General features: G+C 37.1%; 1 protein-coding gene across 1 annotated transcript in view; it reads right to left on the reverse strand.

Annotated features, from left to right (window-relative positions):
- Window positions 1-25671, reverse strand: part of asic2 (acid-sensing (proton-gated) ion channel 2) — a 448191-nt gene that overhangs the window by 421174 nt on the left and 1346 nt on the right. The gene's annotated exons all lie outside the window — the stretch shown is intronic.

Consider the following 25671-nt stretch of genomic DNA (forward strand, 5'->3'; position numbering starts at 1 on the left):
TCTGCAGATTTTCTTTCAAAATCAGCTCAGATAATGTAAAATAATCTGCAGGTTCTGTGTGAGCCTGTTTATGACTGACGGAATACACAAGGTGTCAGTGATTGATTAGCTGTTGGTGTAACTTAGACAAGCAATAGATTACATAGGGGGAGACTAACGGTTAAGCTACAAACTACAAGGTTGAACTGTTATAGATCACAATCAAGATGCCGATCAGGATGAAAAGTGTCTGCCAAGTGGCACAGAAAAATCAAGGGTTTAAACGATCCTGGTATGTGTCCTAAGCAGGGTGTGCTGGCTTCAGTCTGCTGCTTCAGGACTGATGTCACTTGAGGATTAGTCTTGATTCCCGCCATTTGTTGTTCCGTCAAACATGTAATTGAGGCTAAATGTGAACTAGAATCAGATTGGACACAGTTGACCACAAGGGCAGAAACAGCAGAAAATCCCACCAGCTGATGCCACACAGGTTATTAATGAAAAATACAATTCACCACTCTGAAGTCAAAAATCTTAAATCTCATTGGTTGATTATATTCAGAATGTGAACAAACAAAAAGACCTACATCCTATCTGCATCAGTGCAGTGCATATTCATGCATTTGGTGTAAAGAGGTCCACAGGGATGCATGGTTTCATTCTAAAATCTAGTTTTCCCAAAAAATTGGGCCAAAAATCCACACAGAACAGTGTGACAGAAAGTAGGCTATTTAATAATTGTGAACAAATATGTTCTGCATATTTAATACATACAAATAATGTTATTATTATCATTAGTAGTAGTAGTAGTATTATGGTTGTTGTTAATAATAATAACAAATAATAATAAAATAGATTAATTAAATATAGAAATACATTTTATGCATCTCGATCTGGATCATTTGTGTCTTTTTACTATGAAATCTTTAATGATTTGAAGTAAATGTAAGAATAATCTTTCTATGAGTAATATTTTAAGATGAACACTTACTGGAATGAAGCAACTTGTTTACCTGCTTACACGGGCGGACTGGCCATCTGGCATACCGGGCACTTTCCCGGTGGGACGACGTGCTTTTTTGGGCCGACGGTTGCCGACCGCAAAAAAAAAAAAAATATCTCGGCCCATGAACAGGCCCATAAAATTGGTAGTCCTAGATCGGCGGCCCAATGTTTTTTCAATTGACACTGGGCTGCTGGCCCAAAACATTTTGGTCAAAAATATCACATTTTGTTTTTTTGGCTAGGTTTTTTTCCTTCTGACAGACACGGCCCATGAAACACGTAGCTCAGTGGCCCATTTGTTGTTTTCTTGATTGACACTGGACTGGCCCAATCATATCTTTGAACAGCACCATCTATGGGATTTCTGCCTGCATGCAGTTTCAGTGTGATCATGGAGAAGAAACGCAAAGAGAGGAGATGGGCAGAGATGAGGGAGTGAGGGTAGAACCTGCGGTAAGCCTTGAAAATAATGAGCCAAAAACAAATGGTGGACAAACTGTTGATGATAACACTACAACAATAAAAGAAGTAGGCAGGCTATAGACTGTATGATTGCAGTTTGGCTAAGTGTGCGGGTGTAGAAAGCCATAACGGCAGTGTTAAAAAAGGTCGGAGCAGCTAGTTAACAAGAATCATTTGACCTTTAAGCTAGTTGTTTTACATCTTCCCGGCTAAGCAAAATATTTATATATATATATTATATATATATATATATATATATATATATATATATATATATATATATATATATATATATATATATATATATATATATATATATTTATATATATATTTTATGATGATGATCCATTGTATTATTGTGAAAACGTTGCAATTAAAGCACTTATATATATATAGGCTACATAATCATGAAATTATATATAATGTAGCCTATATAATTAGTAATATATAACTATATAGTCATGAAATTATATATATACAATTTTGCCAAAATTGCAAAATTTCCCTCCATAATTATGTGCTCCATATTCTCCTGTATCATGCTATATAAGCCATAACAGCCTGATGTATCATATATGTTCCTCAAAAACGTTTATGTTACATTATATCTATATTTTATCTATAGGTTCAATCAATTTTTTCAGACTGTTATTTCAGGCTTTAAATGGTTAAGGACACAGACGAGTACAACAAAGCTCTGCATCTGTCAATTACATATTCCCTTTAAAGGTGAAGTAAGAGAGACTGCAAAAAAGAGAGAGAAAAAGAGGGATGGGAAGTCCTGAGCACAAAGAATGAAAAATCACTGAGGGAAAAAAAAACAGGTTTGAGAGCTTGATTTTCCAATGGAAAGTCATTCAAATGTCACAGTATGCACTCATACTTAATACAGTGTTGTTATGATGTTATTGTGATGTTATGTGTCTCGGATGTATATCCTTGAAAATGTGTCAAGTCAGGTATTCAACTAAAATACATTAGGTTGGGTGGAGACTCGTTTGGGGCACTGGAGTAATATTACATCCCTTTATCTGTGTTTGATATACTGTAATAAAGAGAGTCATGTTGTTTATGAGACAGCGGTGTCCTGGATATATATAAAAAAAAACACTGTGTGCCTTTCTCTGTCCTCCTGTCTTTGGAGTTTCTGTGTTTTTATCTTTAACTGCAAGACTAATGACACATATTTTGATAATAGGCTACAGTGTTTTCCAGGACTCTCTGGAAAACATCCCAGAGCAGGTGCCATTATACATTAATAGAGTATAACAGACGGGTTCCAGAAGAAAAAAAAAAACATTTTCTCCATCGAGAAATTGATTTTTATCAATAATGTATGAGCCTTTGAAAACAAACCTACCATGAAGCAACAAGTTATTTTTTTTTTTTTTTATGCTTACACTACCAATGAATTCTGAAGAGAGATCCACAAATCAGAGAAGTCCCTGTTACCATTGAAATTATGACCTCCACTCCCATGAAGTGCATCCTAAATGGCAGTTGATCTTCCCTATAATCTCAGTTTAAGATTATCTCAACAATTTAAATGTGTATATATCTGGATATTTTGAAATATAGCCCATTGTTTTGTTTCATAGTATACATTGCCATTAACTGATAAAATTATATAATTTGCAATGCTTCATGGGATAGTAGTTCATTCCAACAATCATGTCCTGTGTTGTCTTATTTTTGTGAATTCATATAACTTGCATCATAACCTCAATGGTGATTCGCACTCATTTACTGTTTTTATTAACATAGGGGAAAAGACAAATATTTCAGCTCTCAGGCTTTCTTCACTGTGACACTGACTCTCATGTTATTAATAAAAAACATGATTTTTGAGTGCAAAACACCATTGAGGTTTGGATAGTAGTTCACTCCCTCATAAAAGACGATCCCTTAGAAGTAGCAGTCTTTCTTTCAGTTTTCCATTAATGTTTAGCTGGAAAGACTGATTCATAACTCTTCAATGAAAGATTATTTTTAATCCCAGTGGAGATGAATGGGAAAAGTACTTCCCAGAAGTACCAGAACCAGTGCTGCTGAGAAAGTGGGAGGTCAATGTTGCACTGTATTGCCTCATATATTGAAATTGCATCACAGAAATTCCTTGTTTTGATAGGCTGGAGAAAAGTAAAAGGCAAGCACATTCCCCTAAAGATTGATCGTCTATTTCCACTTAAAGCAAGCCATCCTGCAGCACATCAGAGACCAAATCTCACCAGACAAAGCAATCAGGACATTAAATCTGTTGTTTTGTGCAGTATGCATCTACATTCCATCAAAACGCACCTCACCCACCACTGATCTTTTCTGCACCACTATTCAGTGATGGCACTCCACTGCTACTGAATATGAGCCACGGAAAAAAAGAAATAATATTTTATCCAAGTTGTGGGAGTAAATTCAAAGTAATGAGATAAACAGACCATGTAGCACAAAATAATGGCAAGAAAACTAACTTAATGCACTGTGTTGCTGGCTGCACTCAAAAACAAATATACACCACAATACACATGACACACAAATGAATGAGTCTTATGAGCCAGTTTCTTTTAATTAATTGTTCAAGAGTATCAGTTTTAATAACTCTAACAAAACTTTCACTGAATGATCTCACTTACTGAACCGCATGTCACATACAACTTGAAATGAAGCCTGAAATGTTTTATATGTGCTAAAAGTTCATGAAATTTAAACCATTATCATTACTTTCCTATTGTTTATAATGATAAAGTGTATTGTTGTCGTTACTGTTAGGAGTGTAACGGTATGCGTATTCATACTGAACGGTTCACGGGGCAAGTTCCAAATGGAAGTGATCATCCCTATGTGAGCAGGGCATGCACATGCCGTATGTAGCCGTTTGGAATGCACTTGGCATAGGGAGCGGCGTAATTTCCTCATTATCTTCGGCTGGGATGTTCCTGTGACAACACAGCACAGTGCTCGCCAGCAGATGTCGCTGTTTTAACAGCATAACTCTTTTCTTTTTTTTTAGCCTAACTGTTGCAAATAAAAAACATACATTTTATATTTTAAAAAGTTTTTTTAAATATGCTATATAATATATAAAAAGTATTATATATATATAAAACTTTTACAAATATAAATTTTATATTTATTTATGCCGGCACTGCGTTGTCACAGGAACATCCCAGCTGAAGATAATGAGGAAATTACGCCGCTCCCTTTGTCAAGTGCATTCTAAATGGCTACATATGGCACACGCGTGCCCTGCTAACATAGGGATGATCACACAGGGGCATAGGGATGATCACTTCCATTTGGAACTTGCCCCGTGAACCGTTCTGTACGAATATGCGTACCGTTACACCCCTAGTTACTGTTAAAAGTGAAACACAGAGAAACACTGTTGAAAGTGGATCGGACCGAGCACCACAACACACTTTCTCGTCTTATTGTGCTTGAATGGTTAAATACAGATGCAATTATGTCAAAATGCCCATCATATGGAGTAATTCATGTAAATACAGCCGGTTATGTCTCGAGTGAAAGTAAACTGTTGGGAGTAAACCGGATTTGTACCAGTATAATGGATCCATGCATTTGGTCTTAAAGTGACAGCAGCCTAATAAATCTGCTGCTCTGTGTCATTAAAGGTGCTAAAGAGGATCTTTTCAACGACTGAGAAACCAAAGACTGTTACTGAGTTTTTGAAGGGAACGCCTCCCAAAACTCCTGCACAAGTATAGGAACACGAGTGTTTACCACCGGCATTCCTGTGTCCTGTTAGTGGATTCATTATGTCGGACTCGGGTGTGTCTCATACGTTCTGAAAAGTGAAGCCACGGGCTCTTTGATCGCCCCCTGGAGGCTGGATGCAGTACAGGTCATAAACCCCGCCCTCTCAATGCAGTCGAATGAGACTTCAGTGAAAACTTAAAAATAAATTCTGCTTCAAATAAAACTTTCTGAAAGGTTTTGGTCATTTAAGGTAGTTTTTATCACGCTGATATATATAAAATTGTTCGTTTTTGTGATGATTTAGATTTTAGCTAGCAATTTGATGCTATAAAAACGGGGTGTGTCGTCATGATTCGAAGTTGATTGACAGCTTGTCTGAGGACTGTCGGAGCTTCGAGGGGAGATTGAAGATGTATTAACTAACTGTTAATTTTCGATTTCTTTGTTATTTAACACCAACAAAATGAGTTGTTCAGTAGTAAACGGTACTAACCGACCTACAGGATCTGACGGATCACTGAACTTTTTTTCTGTAACATCAAATGTGGGCGTTATAAGCTAATTAATAAATGTGATTAGTTAAGATAACACACCTAATGTTAACCATGTCGGGAAAAAGCAGGTGATCGTTATCTGGCAGTTACTTATTATTTTTATGGGTATAAAATAATAATTAGCAGGACAAAACTAATGATAGCTTACTCTAATTACAGCAATCGATCTCCTGTAACGTTAGTTGAACTTGATTTAAAATTGCAGGACCGTTTCTGACGATTTAGAGTTGTTTCTAGTGGCATATTATATTGATTTTATCTACTGAATTTGCTGTTTCAAAAATATTATTGCTCTAGAAACAGAATAGCCTATTATTTTATAGGTAGACTTTTAAATTGTGTATAATTTTTATAGTCTATTTAAAATACATGAATGATGACGCAGTCGTCTGGGCGGAAGTTTGATATCGCGACTCCGCCTCCGGCTCAACTGACGATTCCTTCTGCGCATGCCCAGGCTCATAACTTTTTTTTTTTTGACGTATTGCGTAACGTGTCAGCGCCCATTCATCAGCCCATTTTGGCTTCAGTTCAATACAATGGAAGGAAGCGGCGTCGCATCGTCCATCTTTTTTTACAGTCTATGGTCGGACTCACCGCAGGTAACTCATAATCTGCAGTTGTTACTCCTGTCTCTTGACAAAAACATTGCATGCGGCATGCGGAAAGTTACTGGAGCGCGCAGCTGCGCACGTCTCGCACAAGGAACTTAATGGCAGTGAGTGACAGGCCAGAGAGCCGATCCGCACACGTCTCTCACAAGGAACATCACGGCAGTGATTGACAAGCCAGAGGGCCAATCGTTTACGTGATGATCGCGTACACGATTGGCTGATGTTTTTAAGGTCCTACCTCGTGCACAGATGATGTATATTAATAGTATTCCTTTCAGTGCACCTAATAAATAGTCTTTTATCAGTTAGTAAAGACAGTTTCAAGTAATATTGCAAAAATGTATAAAACAAAACATCCTCTTTAGCACCTTTAATTTGAATCAAACAAAAGAGAAAATAACTTACTGTTCTTGACTGAATAACTTTTTTAGCTTTAATAAGAATAAATGTATATTTAATTCATACAGTGAAGATTATGCAATATTTTATTTGAACATTTGATTATTAGATTTCTGAACTAATTATAACTACATGTTAAATGAACCTATTTTACCTAAAAAGCTTAATTTGTTTAATTCTTATTTTATTGTATTTGTCCTACTGTTTGTAATTTGCTTGTTTTCTTATTTTTTAATAACAGAAATGAGATGAAATAACACAAAATAACTATATCGTGATATATATCGTTATTGTGAAATAAAATTTCTCATATTGTGAAATAAGAAAAACAGTTCATGTGACTACAGTGGTTCAACCTTAATATTTTGAAGTGACGAGAATACTTTTTGTGTGCCAAAAAAACAAAATAATGACTTTTCAGCAATATCTAGTGGGCGATTTCAAATTACTGCTTCATGAAGCTTCTAAGCTTTACTAATCTTTCGTTTTGAATCAGTGGTTCAGAGCATGTATCACATTGCCAAAGTCACGTGATTTCAGTAAACAAGGCTTCGTTACATAATAAGTGTTTCAAAACGTTTTGAAATTTCAATGGTTCACGTGACTTTGGCAGCACAAAAAAAAACGCAGCCTCCACGTCTGTTTTCAGGTTTTCCCACTTAGCTTTCTCCAGCACTGGAAAGCTTTTCTAATATTAACGCGGGTCCTAAAGGCACTTACCCAGTCATAAAACTTCATTCCAGTTATATTCTTTTGAGCTCTTTTTTATTGTGTCTCATCTGTCTTTCTGCAGTCTTTCTTGAAATCTCCCTCCCAAGTCTCCTTGACCATTATACGCACCCTAATGCTGATTGTCTAAACGTTTGTTATTGGTGTCTGTCTGACTAACCTCCAAACAGTGTTTTTGAAATATTGCTTACCCCACCTTTGATTTTAGTATTTTGTAGTTGTGATCAGTTATGAATTGATACATTTTAAGTGCAATAGAGGTAGACCAGGGGCTCCCATGATGCAAAAATAACATTATGTAGGAAAACCTGCCCACCACATACATATTTTTATCCACCCTGTTTCATCACCTCTTCTCCATACACTCTCCAAATGTCTTTTCCTTTCTACACTTTTTTGTCTGATTCCAGCAGAAAGAGTGTAGGAGTCTGAATTGCCTGTCCATTTGTCTTTCGGTAGAAGGAAAATCTTACAGCTCTTTTCAATCAGTCTCTTTCTCTCGTTTCTGTGAAAAGGCTCTCTGAAGACAGCCAGAAACTACATATTAAGACAACCTCTCTCCTTTTTCCAGTCGCAGGCTATTCTTAGCACATCACATGAACGTGTTTATTGCCTGACAGCTGCAAATTAAGCGCAGTGTGCTGATATAAAAATTGACAATTCAATTTCACCTTGCAATTACACAAGCAAGACAAGACTCAGTAGCTCCCTCAAACATAAATAACTAATCTGAATCCATATCTCAGAAAAAGAGAGCACAATATGAGGTCCAAAGAAATTAATAAAGCCTTGAATCAAACTTGGCACAACTAAAGTTTCAAAATGTTGCATAGGAAACATGACAGAACCCAGTAAATGCATGGTTCGGACTTTAACAAATAAAGTTCAACTCACGTCTAACTCCTACTGCCTACTGAACCGCAACTCTTTACTTTCGACCAACTTGAAATAAACATAGAATTCTTACTATGTCTAAATGTATGAATTGAGCTCCCTGAAAAGCACTAAAAGAACTGAGCAAAATATCGTTCCATTTCCCATCCCTTATAACAGCCCAGACCTTTAACTACTAACCTTCACTAAATAATGCTTCATGGAGCAGTAAAAAAAATACTTGTCACTGTGAAATGTTGAGGAACATTACAATAGGTGGTATAGAGCACAGTAGCATACCAATAGTGCCATTTTATAGAGCTGAGTAAAACACAATGTAAAAAAAACACTTTAAACAATGCACTGTGTGCGACAGAGAGCGATCAAGATAAAGCAAGCATGCATTTTTCATGACTATAGCTCTGTGTGCGCTTTATGCCACACTTATCTTTTAAAGGAAGGTGCGTGAGGACTGTAGTTAATTGAGATCTGATCTCCAAAAACTCTAATTTGATCCTATTTTGTGAGGCGATTAAAGACAAAGAATCATCTAGAAAACAAAAAGAGCGCAGCTGGATCTGTCTACCTCGCCCTTAGGGGACTGATATTCAAGCAAGTTAAGATTTTTACAAAGTGCTTGTTATTCTAAAAGGCCAACCAAAGGAAATGCTAAACTCAGCTGGATGCACACAATGTGTGTTAAGATATTCCTGAATGGCACATTATCTTCAAATCAGCAGAGATGTGATCATCAAAGCCCAATTAGAGATCTAATAAACAAACACTAGCACAAACACTAGCATGTATGAAACTGACATTACAATGTCACTGCTACAAAGGCAATGACTGAAACACATCTGTAACATTATTTAGAGAATATAACAATTTCAGAGGAATTTCAGAGGCCCTACCGTCCCGCTTCTTTACTCTTTAGACACTACACAGAAAGCATTAAATAAAAAGGCAAGAAATGTCTGTTTTTTAAACATATCTTTCTGATATTCAAACTTCCTGCTGTTTGCTGCTTTATATCCCCTACTGTTTTAATATCTAGTCCAATGAGCAGCAGTGGAGTAAAAGTGCTTCTTTCCCTCTTAAACATCTCTCATCTTCTCAGAGATGGATTTCTAATATTTAGATGATTATTTCTATTATTATTTAAATCGTACATTAGTGCGGCTATTATAATAGTTACTTACTAGTCCTATTAGTAGTGAAGCTGCTCGTTACAACACATTGTAGTTGTTAGTGCCCTACTAATTAATTACAGAACTAATTTACTAGTTTACACTAACAAAAAAGTACAGTGATATTATCAGAATGTAATACTGTCATATATACCAAGGTAACTTAATGACTACCACAATATACTACCACAATCTGCACTGTAAAAAGCACTATAGAAATAAAGGTGACTTGACTTGACATGACTACCATATACATGCAGCATGGTATTTGTGTGGTCCTAAAACATGTTTCACAATCCTATCTTGACGTTTATCTATGGAGCCCTGCAAATGAAAAATAAAAAATATTGTGGCCATGAATTTGGATTTACGAATCATTCATCATCTTGTTTTTGGGAAAATGTAGAGATGCACTGGTCGATCGGTCATAAATCAGAACCGGACAGTTTTTGCTCCAAACACACGATCGGCAACCAGACATTTTTTTGTTTGCGATGCTTGAGATAATGGAAGTAAAAACAATTAATTGGCCATGGGGGTAATATGCATCCATATAATGTATATTAAGTAGTGTTTATAAGCTCAGTGCTGCTTTGTATACAGCAGTAACCAAGGAAATGCTATATTGCTGCTGTTCCATAAGCGCCACCTACTGTCAGAGAGTGGATTTGCATTTTCATTCAGTCCATCTGCTGTTTTTGTTTTGTGCAAGTGTCTTATGTAGCATCATTTCACAAAGCTAAAGTCAGACTGCTGTTTTTGCTTTAAATCTTAAAATTACACAAGTCTAATTTATTTAAAAACATGCTCATCCTACATGTGTGTAGGATCTTTGTTTGTATCATGATTAAAATGCAGTGGTTAGTTGCCTCTAATTTCAAATGGTTACAGATGTTTTTTGTTGTTGTTGTTTAAGATTACATTTACAAGAAAAGTATATGCTTAAATAAGAGAAGTCTTTCCTAGTTTTTTTTTTGTTTTTGTTTTTGTTTTTTTTGCGTACAAACGACACCATTGTCAAAATGATCCCCATTCACACAGATCTGCGAAAACAACTAAAAACGCTGTATTCTGCTGGCAGGTCATTACATGGTGATGAAAAATTATAGACTGAACATATAATACGCATGTGCAAGACGTCATCATTTCCACAGATTCACCCAAAGCGCTGTTGTTGTGTTGTTGGGGCAAACAATATTTTGAATTTGGACTGCAGTACCCATTTCAACCACTAGCTGTCATTCTTACATACATAGAGCACCTTTAAAGTCCCAGTGAACCGGAAGTTGCAAATGACTTTTCTCCAGTGTTGTGAGATGTTTCCAAGTGAAAAGGAATATTGAATAGAGGGCAGGGTTTTACTTTAGCGCTCCTCCTCTCCGTCTCTGGCTCATAGCAGACTAACGGTTGGAGCGGAGTGGTTTAAGCATTTTCAAACCAAGCCGTCAAACTGACGTCATCAGACAAGGAACGCCATTCCAGAGCAGAAGTAACTTTTCAGATTTTGATTTAAGATTACCACGACAAACTATTTTTTTTCTGTGTATTAACTTGCATGGATTAATTGTTCACCACAAGACTAGTAATATGCACTAACAAAGTAAATAGGGTCAATTTTGATTTCATGATGACTATTGGACTACTGGAATCGGCCCATTAGCTTTAAAAAAAAAAATTGGCAAACGGAATATGCCATGAAAAATAATGATCTGTGATTCCCTAGTAAATTGTGGCCACAGTTTAACTATATTAAAATGAGGGAATGAATTAGCACAGAATGATCATGATTTACCTAAAACAAGAGAACAACATAATCAAACATTGACTTGACATGATTTAACTAAGACAAAGTATAAAAAGAGGCCAGGAATAAATAAGCTATGGGAATAATAAATTCTTAATTCTAATTCTTAATTTCTTAATTCTAAAATATGTATTTTGATTTCTCAAAACAATGGTGCCTCCACACCACTCATTTCTGCTCCAGAAAAGTTTAGTTACTTCTCTGCTAACCAAAATAATCAAGGCAGTTAGGTGTGTTGGAGTAGGAAGATGGTTATCCAGAAGTAGAAATAAGTAACGCTGCACTACAGAAAGCTCTAACCGAGTGGTTGACAGATAAAAATGCATACAATTCATTTTAAGGGTGTGGAAAGAGTCGAATCAGTTTGAAATAAAGCAGCATTTTGAAAGCACAACTATCTATCCCATACATCTGAAATTATTTGGATGTTTACATCAGTAAAAATTGAAATGCTCTAAGTTTGGGAAAACAAGCAGAAGACAGAAATGGTTGTTTTTGTGTCCCAAACAGGATTTAGAGAGGCACAGAACAAAAGAAGAGAGAAGTGAGGAAAAGGAGATTAAAAGACACTTTCAAAAGTGCTTCTCAAAGCACCAAACAGGAAGATGTCGACTTTGCAGGTGGCTCCTGAGAGCACTAAAACTTTAGACCAAAACCAAGCATCGTAAATCCAGACAAGAGTCTCAGCATAGACATAAAAAACACCCCAGAGCTTTCTAGCTGGGCTATTTTCACCAGTCCGTTTTGCTTTGTAAAGCTTATAAGCCTTTAGCAATTATCCGAGAAGATCAGAATAAAACTTACGTGCAGACTACAACAGTAAGCCCTTGCTCTTGTTTTACAAAAAAGCAAAGTCATGGAGTAGTCTGCCAGCTGTTACAACCCAAGGAGTGTGTTAAATACAACTTTTGACACTAAACGGAGAAAAAAAAAAAAAAAAAAAGCACTTTAAGAAAACAACACATTTTCCCCACCCGACGACAGCATCATGCGGCAGTGAGAGCCCCGGAGCAGGGTCATTGCAGGATGTAAGTGAAAACTCAATACTCATGACATCAGCATACTACAAATGAATCACAGCAGAGAGGAGCGCAGGAGGACACAGAGCTGCATCAAAAATCACAGACAGCGCCACAGGGAAGCACTGTGACTCACCACATCTGAAATACACGATCGAAACAGTATAATTACAGAGCATTGTTGTGGTCAATGCACAATCATACGAAGAATCAAAAAGAGGGAAATATTTACCAACATTACAGAGAAGTGGCTGTCCTCTCTCACGCTCTTTACGGAGGAGCAGGGCCATGCATGGACCTTTTGAGGGGCATGTGCTGAAACTGAAAAAGAGCACCCCCCGCCCCCCACACACACTTCCAAATAAATAACACAAACTAAATGTCCCTCTCTATGGCTATGAGGAGAAGGTCTGAGAGTCTCTCCTCTGAGCAGAGACTTCAGAGTTGGTTCTTACTTATCAAAATAGGAGATTATACTATCCATAACGTTATCCAACATGCAGTGGCGTGCACAATTATTTGATCGCGAAAGTGAAAGTGCCCTTTGCGGTAGCACCGCAGTGTCCCCGCGTTCCCATTTCTCCCATTTCTCCCCCAGGAACGCGATTTCTACCGCAGAACAATCACACACACACACATGTCCTCCACGTTTCAAAACCATGTTTTACTATGTTTATACATGTGAAGACAAGCGGGGAAGTATACAATACTACATTTAAAATGATCTAGCGAGCAAATACATGCATATTAACATCGTAAACATTAACCATGCTGTGTGACCATATATAATATGATTAAATGTTAATAAATTAAGTGTGTCATAAATCAAACAAGAAATTTCTTAGAAATATATTATACCTAGCTGACAACGAGGATCACTCAGTCGTTTTTTGTCAAAGTCAAATGCAGTTATGCCAGGTTTTTGACCACTTCGGAGTGTAAGGACAAAAAGGGCATGTGCTCTGCAAAGGTTAAGCCCTACCTGTGCATGTGCCTGCTGAGGAGCATTGTGGGATGTGAAAGAGCTTTTCTAAGACTTGCAGCTGACTTCAAACTGTACGACTCCATTCTGGTTGTAGAGGAAATAATACAAAAGGAATAAACCAAACAAAATTATATTAGAGCTGTAAATGTATCCATATCTGCAGATATTGGATATTTAATTGTGGTTAAGGGGTGGTTAAGTGTTTTTTTCTAGGCTTGATTGTGTTCTTAGGGCACAGTTTAACATGTCTTAATGCTTCGTTTTTTTGAAAACTCTGTACTTTTCATGTATTTTACGTTTATTCTACACCTCTGTTTCCACTGTCATATGAACGGCTCATTTGACTTCCTGCTTCTATTAAGCCACTCCCTCCGACATACGCAATGTGTTCAGATTGGTTGGCAGGTTGGTAGGTGGCTCAGTGTATCATAATTCGCTGAAGCGTCCAGAAACGACACGCCCCTTACCATCCGTTGCTTCAGTGAAAATGTAAATAATAGCGTCTATACTGCTGTATCAAATTCAGCATGAATTAGACCCAGATGAAGAGGGTCAAGCTGCAATTGCGGCTTTTAAAGGACGTTTATGAATGGTATTTCATTTAGTATTTGTGTCAAAGTGTTTAGATGCTGTCACTGCAGTTTGTTAGCTTTCAGTATACAGTTTTATCCTGATTAAAGCTTTACTGTAGCCGAATACATGACTGAGTAGTCGCATTTTTGTAAAGGTAGCTTTTAATTTATAGAATGAACAACTGTTTGTATATGAACATAGAAGTTTATTGGTGTTTGTAGAATTTAGCTAACTGCCTAGCGAAGCAAAAACGAGTTCCTCTTTGTATATTTACATTTATTTACATTTATGCATTTGCCAGACGCTTTTATCCAAAGCGACTTACAATGCATTATACTATACATTTGTGTCTGAGTATGTGCAATCCCTGGGATCAAACCCATGACCTTGGCATTGCTAGTGCCATGCTCTGTCTTCAGCGGCACATCCAGTGTAGAAAATATCACAGATTATAATGGGTTCTATTGTCTTTTGACGCGTCCACATGCTGCTTGACATGGTCTCACCCACTTTGTTGCATGTTCCCGGGGGCGTGTTTTGCAGGGTTTATGATGTCACCAACCCGTTGTAGTCCAAAACCGGTCGTGTTTGTAGTCATTTAACTTTAAAAGACAATATCTCCATTTGCATTGAACTTTCAGTGCTGTAACTTTGCTGATAATGTTTATGCTCAAGCAGCAACATTACACACTAACTAAAGTTAAAAAAGTGAAATCGCATTTAACCACCCCTTTAATGTTAATAAACATTAAAGCCCCCCGTAGTCAATAATTTTAAATTGAGATGTGTGTCGGAATTTGTGCTCTGCATTTCACCCATCCAAGTGCGCGCACACACAGCACACACCGTGAACACACACCAGAAGCAGTGGGCAACCATTTTTGCTGTGGCACCTGGGGAGCGATTGAGGGTTAGATTAGGTGCCTTGCTCAAGGGCAGTTCAGTTATGGGTAATGAGAGTGGAAGAGAGCGCTGTTCATTCACTCCCCCACCAACATTTCCTGCCAGTACTGAGACTCAAACCGGGCAACCTTCAGATTACTAGTACGACTCTTAACCATTTGGCCACAACTGCCCATTTTATCTCTTAAAAATCAACTTTGATCCCTAAAATGACATATTTAAATGCTTTTTCCTGTGAAAACAAATTTCTTCATGCCTTAAAATAGCCTGAATGTAACACTGCACCCTTGCTTCATTTAGTATACGTGGAATTATGAATATGCTAATTAGCCCCACCTCCACTCACTCACACCAGGTCAACTTACTGAGGTAAACGCTGCCCAATGGTATTGTTTTTTACAATGTCGGACACATAACAGTAATTAATATGATTAGCCTTTTGCTTGACTATGCTATCAAACAGCTAATCATGCTAATGTTACACAAACTATGTTCCCGTTTGCCATCTCAGAGTCATACAGCTGCCTTCTAACAATCAGTATCCTTACAAACACTTTGAACAACTCAGAACGTCGGTGGAGAAAGGTAAAGTTCATCATAACATCGTAATATCATACACCCACTATATTGCTAAATCTACACGATTTTTCATATCAACAGAAAAATATACCGGGATAAACTGGCTTCTCTTGAGACTCCCCTGCTTCAGATCGGTCATAGTAATGATATGCTAAAGCCTGCCAGCATGTTGAGAGGACTGGTTACAAGTTAGTTTGTGATGTCAGAAACAACAGCGATTTCAAACCGCAGGTCTTTAGATCATTGCAATTTTAAAGAGAAAATACTCAGCAATGGCGTTGACTTATGAACTTGCACATGGTTTGTCTTAGAGCATATTAAAAACACCAAATAGACATATGAACAACATTAAAAACTTGATTTTTACCACAGGGGGGGACTTTAAAGTGCCCCTATTATGGATTTTTGAAAATGACCTTTCATGTAGTGTGTAACAGCTCTAAGTGAATGAAAACATCCTGCAAAGTTTTAAATCTGAAAGTGCACTGTATATAAAGTTATTGTCTCTCAAAAGTAAGAGTTGACTCTGAGTCAATTAAACAAATCTTTTGTAAAACGAATCCCAAGCCATTTCGTTGTGATGTCACAACGAAACATTAGCATATTGCCCGCCCACTTATTGCATGCAGGTCAGGGAAAATTCTTTTTTTCAACAATACCACAGCAGTACAATCTTTTGTTGTGTTCCCGTCATTTTACTGATGACTGCTTCTCAAACCTCTGGGAGTTTAACGCAGGATTCACAAAACGTTTGGTCTTAAAATATGGATCAATGACCAGTTTAATGACCTAGTGATCGTTCAAAATTCGTAGTTTTGTATGTTATGTTGTGTAATGTACAGTCATTCTCCTGCTAACCAGCTAACTCATGTTTCTGTAGTTCTGCTATTCAGATGTGGGTCCAATATGGTCTAAAAATGTGTCTGTCTTATTACTTGGAGTAATGATCAAGGATGGAGCACAATTTTTGTTTATAAAGTATAATGCATTATCAGCTATTCACGTTTGTGCTCGGCTAATGTGGGAGTTTACAACATAGTTGTGGGCTCGGTTCGCTTACATAACTGTAATACAAACTGTGTTTTTATTATTAAAATACAGTGGAGCTCTATCTGTATTGTAATAGGATGTTAAGATGCTAGTCCACACTAACTATTTGAAGCCTTCTCTCTGTAAATAGTAAACACTCACTGTAATGTCAAACAATGATAAAGCCATTTTTCTTTGTTAATACTTATAACGAAAATGTCTGTACACATCAGGCCTAAATGATTCTCTTATGTTAGAGGTTTTAAGCTTCGCTTGGCATTCTGATACAGTTCCAAAGGTGCACCTAAAGTATAACAGTGACGTTGCTATCACGTCTTATAAATAACGCAAACTAAGGTGACAATTACCATATAGAAACTTCCTACTCCAGTCGTGATTGCAAATCAGTTTCTGGTTGATCGACTACTTCAGATGTTTCATCATCGGACTCAGGCTCGAATTGATACGGTAAAATCGATACCATCTTTTCTGTCCATACATTGTATGCAATGTCTTGTGAATTGATAGCTGTCATTCAGTTATGGCAATGGGCGCGCAGTGCGCACAGTAGACCAAACACAAAAGATTGGGCCATCTGACCAAGCAGTGTAGGCTCACAGAAAGGAGGGCTTTAGAGAGACTGACTCTTTAAACTGCTTCTAACGAATCGTTTACAAAACACTGAAAACTCAGGTGAAATTAAATGTTTATTATGAGAAAATGCATGTAAGGTCCATGACCTTGCATGCTGTTGCAGGAGACTCCCATAACAATATTAGTATTACATCCACGTCTGTCCCGAACTCCATTCCCCAGAATCCTCCTGTTCAGCGCCCATCTTCACTCCCATCATCAGTCTTCCCGCCATCTCCCTGGATTCACGACACCTGTTGTTCCTCGTCAGCACTCCCTTTAAGTTGGACACTTTCCCTGCACTCCTTGTCTGTTCTATTGTTTGCTAAACCATGTATGTTGTTCCTGTGTTCTGGTTATTGTCAATAAGCCCTGTTTTATTGTGGATCTCCGTACTCGCCTCATCTCTCAGCATATATATGTAACAATTAGGAACATTAAAAAAGGAATAATAGGGGCACTTTAATAATTTAATGACACTGTTAAATGTTAATCTTTAGCTAATCTCAAAATAAACATTTTTTCCCCCTATTGTATATTATAATGTGATTCCTAAATTCACTTGTAGCATTTAAAACAACTGACTTCAGTTTTTTATTTTAATTTATTATGGCAAAATAAATCAAATTGGCCATAAAATTAAAATGATTATTGGCTTACCTATATCGGTCAGAAATTTTATATTGGTGCACTACCCCTAGTTATAATTTTTCAATCAAACTTAGGCTACTTCAATTAGCTTTTTTCTAAATTTGGACAATTTTTTACAAAGTCACAATTTATTTTTTATTTTTTTCCCAGGCAATGCATTTGCAGCATTTGTGCAAGAGCTTGACTGGGTTTGCACAGTGTAATTTTAATTTCATGAGTAAATGAGGATGTCAGAACGAACACGGACTGGTAAATGTTGAGTCAACGCTGTCATACGCTAAGAAGTGCAGCACACAGTGTGACATAAAGGATAGTTGATGTCGCACAGTCTGCCTTGGCTTTTACCCAACATTGAAATTATTGTCATACTGCTGTAATTTCACAGAAGTGACAGGAAATGACAGGTTGATGACTGGGGGGTGCAATCAGGAAAGGCTTGAGTATAGAAAAGGCTATGTTTGTGCAAAGATAGACCTGAATTAGTACAAAGAAAGTGTGTCTTCTTCCACACTTATGGAATCACCATGAGTGTGTCTATATTCTTCAGTGTTGTTAGTCTATCATACATTCGCACTGTATCAGACCACATGCAGGGCGTAAGGAAAATGCAGACACAATACACACAATATACTGTTCATGGTTGGCTCTACATGTGAAGAATTTCATCAGGTCATGCCGTACCAGGCTCAGTCCCGACTTTGATATCTGCTGCCTACACATGAAGCACTTATCTTTAAAATAGAGGCTATCTTCAAAGTAAAGCAGCATGCACAGCCATTTGATGTCCTGGCTCTCAGCGTGTGATAACACTTGGCCTGTTGGTGGACAGAGGGTCATGACAATACAGCAAGGGCAATTCAGTCATATCGACAGGATGTACAATGACTCATGTGATACTGTATGTTTGCTCTCTCATTCTCTGAAGATACATAAAGCGAACCATCAATCTTTACAGCTCCACTATACAACTTATAACAACATATGTCTTTTTATAATATAGTTATAATTTGCATAGACATAATGCTAATTTGCCAATACCAAAATGTGATTTTTACCTTCAAATGTACAGATAACCATCATTATAACACAGATGGTAAGAATGCATCATGATGAATCAGGGTTCACTGTAAGTGACCTGTCCAATAAAACAATACTCATACACAGGCAATACACACAAAGTCAAAACACCATCAAGGTAACAAACCACAGTGAAACAATACGTTAAACATTTACTAAACAATAGAATATGTAACAAAACCCTCAAAGGTACATTACCGATAATAAAAATGAGAATTTAATCAAATGTGATGTGTCACATGGGGACTTTATGGAATGTCCTTTTATTGTTTTACATTGTAAATTATATGGAAACTCCATTTTTACTTACATGTAATGCAATGTTCAACCATTTGTTTTTCTTATAACTTACAGTTAACAGATTTTTACTGTAGCATTTTGATTCTTTTGTAAATATTACTTTTTACATTTGAATATTTTTACATGTAACATATTTACATATTGCATGCGTCTCAATGGTCGTTACTTTACATTAAAGTACGTTATCATACGAAACTATCACCGGAGCTCTAAATGTTAAGTGATTAATCGCTCTTTCATGACAACACTAATTGGATGGATGATGGCACCACAGTCCCAAACCCTTAACTAGCACCAGTACTGTTAAATAATAATACATTTTTCAGAAGTGCAACAGCAGCTTGGCTATTTTCAAGAAACTGTAACAAGGTACTTCATCCAAAAAAGTCACATTGTATTGAACACTATCTAGCTGAAGCAATCATTAAACAAATTCCCCTATAATGTCTCTCTCCCTCTCTCTCTCCTAAGCAGAAAGTCCAATACATTTGAGCAAATTGGTTTGTTCTGACAGTTCATTTCAATTAACCAGTTCGAAAAAAAAAAAGTTGGGGGAAAGAAAGTCCCTGCATGGCATTTTACATCTTTTTTTTTAACTTAAATATCAAGTTAAATACAGAGGTTCATTACTTAGTTATGCAAAATTAAAATGTCCCATTAGTTGTATTTATAGTTAACTATCTGATCCAAATGAATGCTTCCAACTTAATTGAGTTCCACACAGTTTTTATTTGAGATACCGCTAAATATTGCAACATATTAAATTATGCAACCTTAATGACTTAATGTAGGTAGCTACCTTTTGTTAGTAATCTTTAGCATCATTAAATATAACAGCACTATTTAACCAGAAGATACAAAAGCAAGAACACTATAATGCCTGTCTGCTGCAGTGTAAACACTGATTCATACTGTATCATCAATGAAAACAAGAAGAGACAGCTCAAAGCAACAGAAAGCAAGCATAGCGTGTGCGCGAGTTTGTTTATAATGGTTTTGTGTGTGGTTTGAGGCACTGAGAGCACACGTGTAGCGACTGAGGGGGGGGTAAACAGACCTCAACCCCTGAAGAGAATAGCAGCACTCCAACGGAGTATCACACCAGCTATCAACCCTCATCATCTCAGCCCTCCTTAGTGTCGAGAAAAACAAATTGTTCACACACAGCTGCGGCCAGCATTTACATCTCCACTCCACGAAACCACTAAATCCATTTTTACCAGTCAGAACATCCTAGTGGTCTTGAAATATATTTAGATCAAAAACTAGTCAATAACATTTCTGAAAAGCAAATGGCTCTGTCTCATGACCATTTCTTGTTGTCTCAGACATGCTGCTGACAGCTTCAATTTGTAATCAGCAAATAATGCTTTCAAAGATACTCTGAAACAGTTTTGTTTGCGTCTTTTGTGGCTAAAAATGCATTGCGAGGAGGTCAGCGAAAAATGTGCCTGAAGCATCAAGGGAGATGCTGATAATAGATACATAAAAGAGTTGTTTTAATCCAAAATCATTAGCAGACTACATGTAAACAACAGAACGAGATGTGAGCGTCTGTGAATCTCATGAGGTTCACATGAGGGCCACCACTCACAGGGCATGCTTGAGTGGCTGTTTATAAAGTTGCTGCCAATGAAGAAGGTCTCAGATCTGAGGCTTATAAGATTCTGTTTCAGTTAGGATGCGGTTTAAGTAGGTGGTAGACAGAGACAGTGGCTTTTGAGGCAGAGCCAAATGTATTAAAGGGTTAGTTCAGTTCATCTGAAAATGATATTTCTGTCATTAATGACTCACCCTCATGTTGTCCGAAACCCATAAGTCCTTCGTTCATCTTCAGAACACAAATTAAGATAATTTTGATGAAATCCGAGAGGTTTCTGATCCCCAGAGAAAGCATTGTAATTACCACATTCAAGGTCCAGAAAGATAGTGTGTGTATGTGAAGTTTTAGCTCAACGACGGATAATTTTTGTAACATGTTACAGTGTTTCCCACAGAATTTAGTGAGACTGTGGTGGGTGGACATCAGGTGTTCTAGGGGGGTCCGGGGACATGTTCCCCCATAAGAAAATTTGGACATTTTACATTTAAATGCATAAATTTGGTGCATTTTGAAAGCAAAATTAAGTGACTACATCAATGAAGAAATTTGTTCTCTTGTAAAAAGTTATTTATTTTTTGGTTGCATAGACATGAATGGTGATGGTAGGGCACATTAGTCACATAAACAACATATAGTAAATGATGGTTCATAAATGGTCAAACTTGTAGAGTATACATCTGAACCATCAAAAATATGTAGCAAAAGAGATTACATTTGTTGAATTCATTTATATGTAGAATTATTAGTGGGGGCCGGTAATACATATTTATAATGTACAGTTATTTTTTACTAGGGGTGTAATGGGTCAAATTGCTCACGGTTCGGTTTTTATTACGGTTTTAGGGTCACAGTTTCGGTACGGTTCGGTATGTGCTATGTTCAGGGGGAAAAGGACTGTCAAATAAAAATAAAGAAAATAAGAACAAATAATCAAACTATAAGCACAAATAAATACAGTAGAGCAAAGATTCAAATAAAATAAACAGTGCATTTCAGGTTTTCAGTAGTTTTCAGGTACAGAATAAAGTATTGAATAAAGTAATCAAATGTAAAATAACATTACATATTTGACTGTATAAATTAAAGATTAATCCTTATTAAAGTTACAAAAGCTATTCAATCAAGAGCAGTGAGTGATGTCCTTGTCTTTTGTTGTTTGATTAACATTAAAAACACAGACAATAGTAATATTGGTCTGCTGTCACTTTAAGACACTGCAAGGATCCAAAATATTGATACTGTGCATATGCGTTGTCTTTCTCGACTGTATAAGTTCACTTAAGGCATAACAGACCATGTGTGCGTCTCAATCAGCGCCCTAGTTAAGTAGTCAGGGCACTGATCAGGGAGTCGGCCACATTCATTTACATTATATACTGATTCACGCCCTAGGAAGCTAGGGAGCTGATTGAGAAGCAGGGTATTTCTGCTAGGATGGGCTACTCATCAAGATGGGCATGTTGACATAATTTTTGTGTGAATTTGTCCATTGAAGCACAAGACTTGAAAGAGAACTCAATATTTGAGCGCTGTCTGAGACGCGAGTTTCCGCATGTGCGCTTTAGATGAGCACACACACAAATCTTCTCACTCGCGTCTTCTGGCTTTTGAATGTTTAATTTGGCAAGGGTTAAATGAGTTTAGTTTAAACACAGATAGCAACATTGTGGGCTGTTCAGGTTTTTTCAGCACTCGCGCGCTATCAACACCCGGTTCACACTGCAAAAAATCCTGTTCTTACTCAGAATTTTTGTCTTGTTTCTAGTCAAAATATCTTAAAGTTCTTAAATCAAGAAGCATTTTCTAGACAAGTAAAAATTATTTTCTTGTTTTCAGGAAAAATACGTCAAAATTTTTTCCTTAAAACAAGCAAAATAATCTGCCAACGGGGTAAGCAAAAAAATCTTATTTCAAACTGAAAACAAGATTATAAAGCTTATTTTTGGTTTGAAATAAGATTATTTTGCTTACCCCATTGGCAGATTATTTTGCTTGGTTTAAAACTCACTTAATTTTGACTTATTTTTCCTGAAAACAAGAAAATCATTTTTACTTTGACTAGAAACAAGACAAAAACTCTAAGTAAGAACAGCATTTTTTGCAGTGCATATGGCACTCGCATTGAACAAAGTTTACAAAGAGTCACTGTTTTGTCCACATTTTTTTTTTTTTTTTTGGGTCATCGCTGTTCTTGTAATGTATTGGGAAGCCAGAATGCATATCCATAGACAGAAACATTAGCCGAACTTGTCTATCTGTTGTAACACCTCAAGCACTCTACAGAAATAGCTCCTTTCACTCGGCAGAGCAGCTATTCCTCTTCTATGGGGGTATTAAGAGACACTATATTTCCGGTTCTCATACATTCATATATTACGAACATTCTATTTCCGGTTCTTTTTGAGACCGCAGCGGGACAAATTAGAATGTGGCAGGCCGCCACAGTCTAGTTAATGTATGGGAAACACTGTTAAATTTGTCACTTTTTGAGCAAAAACTCTCTGTTTTTGTGGGTGTCCCTTTAAATGCAAATGAGTTGCTGCTCCTACGAAGAGTTTGTTCAAGAGTTTCAGAGTTTCAAGAGCTTGTGTTAGCAGCGCCGATTACCTTATTAGACTCACTGAAAATGTCAGAAACTGTTCAGCCTTTTATATTCAAACCAGATTCGGACACTCATGGAGAGACTCAAGAAGAAGAACAACATGTAGAATGCAACAGGACGTTTCTGAATGGTTAGTTGAAGAATTTATGTAGCTCATGTGGAGTTAACTATCTTAAAGTCATTGATTAGCATATTCTGTCATGATAATCTATAAATCGCTTGTGTGGGAACTGTTGTACAGAGCCAGAGAATATATGCTGCATGGAGATAGATGAAGACAGGTATAGTTTAATTTAATTGACCCTTTGCAAAGACCCGTCCCCCCTTAGTTACTGTTGCTTTGTCCGACAAGCCATGGCGCTGTCACGCTACACACAGTGAAAAATACATTGTGGAGCAAAGAGGACACTGATAACACATCGACAGACAAGACAAAGCAGGTTACTTATGATATTAAACAAAGTCCCATCTTTTAAACTGTGTAATTTAAGAAATTCGAACAATAAAAACCTTTTGTGGCTCTTTAATGTGTCGTGACATATTGCTGTAGCGCCTCAGATCAAGCGCTCGTGAATCGATCATCTCTTCCTACTAGTCCATTTATAGCATCAAATAAACATGAAAGAACATGAGAAGGAATGTTGTTTAAAATGCGGATGTAAATACACACCATTTTTCAAGTCCACAGAGATTAATCATCTAACTCCTGACTGCTTTATCCGACAAAATGGCAGATTCTGTGTTATGATTGGTTCGATCACTTGTCAATCAAACTCCTGGCGAAGAGTCAATTACGGTTATAATTTGTCATGTTGTCATCTTGCTTTTATGACATGCTATTGCATTTGTGTTACGTACTGTATTGCAAAAACATGGCCTCACCCCTTTGTTGCATGTTCTCGGGGACAGGGTTTATGTAAATTTTATGTAAATTTTAGGGTTAGTGATGTCACCAACCCAGGAAGAAGCTCATTGTAGTCCCTACCAGCTGTTTGTTGTAGTCCTTAAACAGTGAATTCTTTAAAAGAAAATATCTCCCTTTGCTTTAAACTTTGAGCGTCGTAACTTTGCAGATGTTGTTTATTCTCTAACAGCAACATTATACATACTAAAGTTAAAAAAGTGAAATCGCAATGAACTACCCCTTTAAAATAATCAACATGGCTAAAGTGGTTCAAACTTAATGTTATGAAGAGACGAGAATACTTTTTATGTGAAAAACAAAACAAAAAGGACGACTTTACTCAATTCCTTCTCTTCCCTGTCATTCTCCTATGCTGTTTACATTCAGACAGTGCAGGCTTTCGGGTTCTCTGTCTGAACGGCACGCCGACTCAGTTTTGGCCACTGTTGTTCAAGTGAGCAGCACAATGCAGCGTGTGATGCTGACGCTGGAGCCGGCCAATAATGAGCAGGCAGTCTGATGTAGAACACGGAAGCGCTGCACTGTGTCTACAACATAAACAGCTTAGGAGAAAAAAGTCTTTTTGTTTGTTTTTTTTTTTGTTTTTTTGCGCACAAAAAGTATTCTTGTTGCTTCATAACATTAAAGGTCCCGTTCTTCGTGATCCCATGTTTCAAACTTTAGTTAGTGTGTAATGTTGTTGTTGTTGTTGTTGTTATAGTATAAATAAAATTTGTAAAATTTTAAAGCTCAAAGTTCAATGCCAAGCGAGATATTTTATTTAACAGAAGTCGCCTACATCGAACGGCCAGTTTGGACTACATCCCTCTACTTCCTTCTTTAATGACGTCACTAAAACAGTTTTTTGACTAACCTCCACCCACAGGAATACACAAAAGTTGCGTTTGTAGAGTGTGTTTGTCGCCATGTCGTCGAAACGCTGTTATTTTCATCCCGCAGTCCAATCACCTTTGTTTGGCCTTCCCAGGGACGCTGTACTTTGAGATCAATGGTTACAATTTATGTTTAACTCATTCCCGAAAATTGAGGGGACTATGTTTATGTATATGGCTGTTTTTCGTATGAGGTACTCTTCTGAGTGAGTGCTAACGTTGTACATTTTCTGTCGCCGCTTGTGGAGATTGAAGAGTTCAGTCTCTCGGGAATTATTGTCTTTTGTGTTCATTCGGCACAACACCACAATAATCCACATCTAAAATTATGTGCAGCACACGTTATGGTAAGAGGCGTGACCTTTCCGGGCAAGGAGCGCTAAGCTGCTGTCGAATCACAACACAGGAACCGCTGGCACAATCAGAACTCGTTACGTATTTCTGAAGGAGGGACTTCATAGAACAAGGAAGTCATCAGCCCAGTATACAGATAAGTAAATTATGTGAAAAATACTGTGTTTTTTTACACGCGAAACATGAACACATGTTATATTGCACACTATAAACACAATCAAAGCTTCAAAAAACACGAAAAACGGG

The sequence above is a fragment of the Chanodichthys erythropterus genome, chromosome 3 (genome assembly GCF_024489055.1).
Source record: "Chanodichthys erythropterus isolate Z2021 chromosome 3, ASM2448905v1, whole genome shotgun sequence".
Taxonomy (NCBI): Eukaryota; Metazoa; Chordata; class Actinopteri; order Cypriniformes; family Xenocyprididae; genus Chanodichthys; species Chanodichthys erythropterus.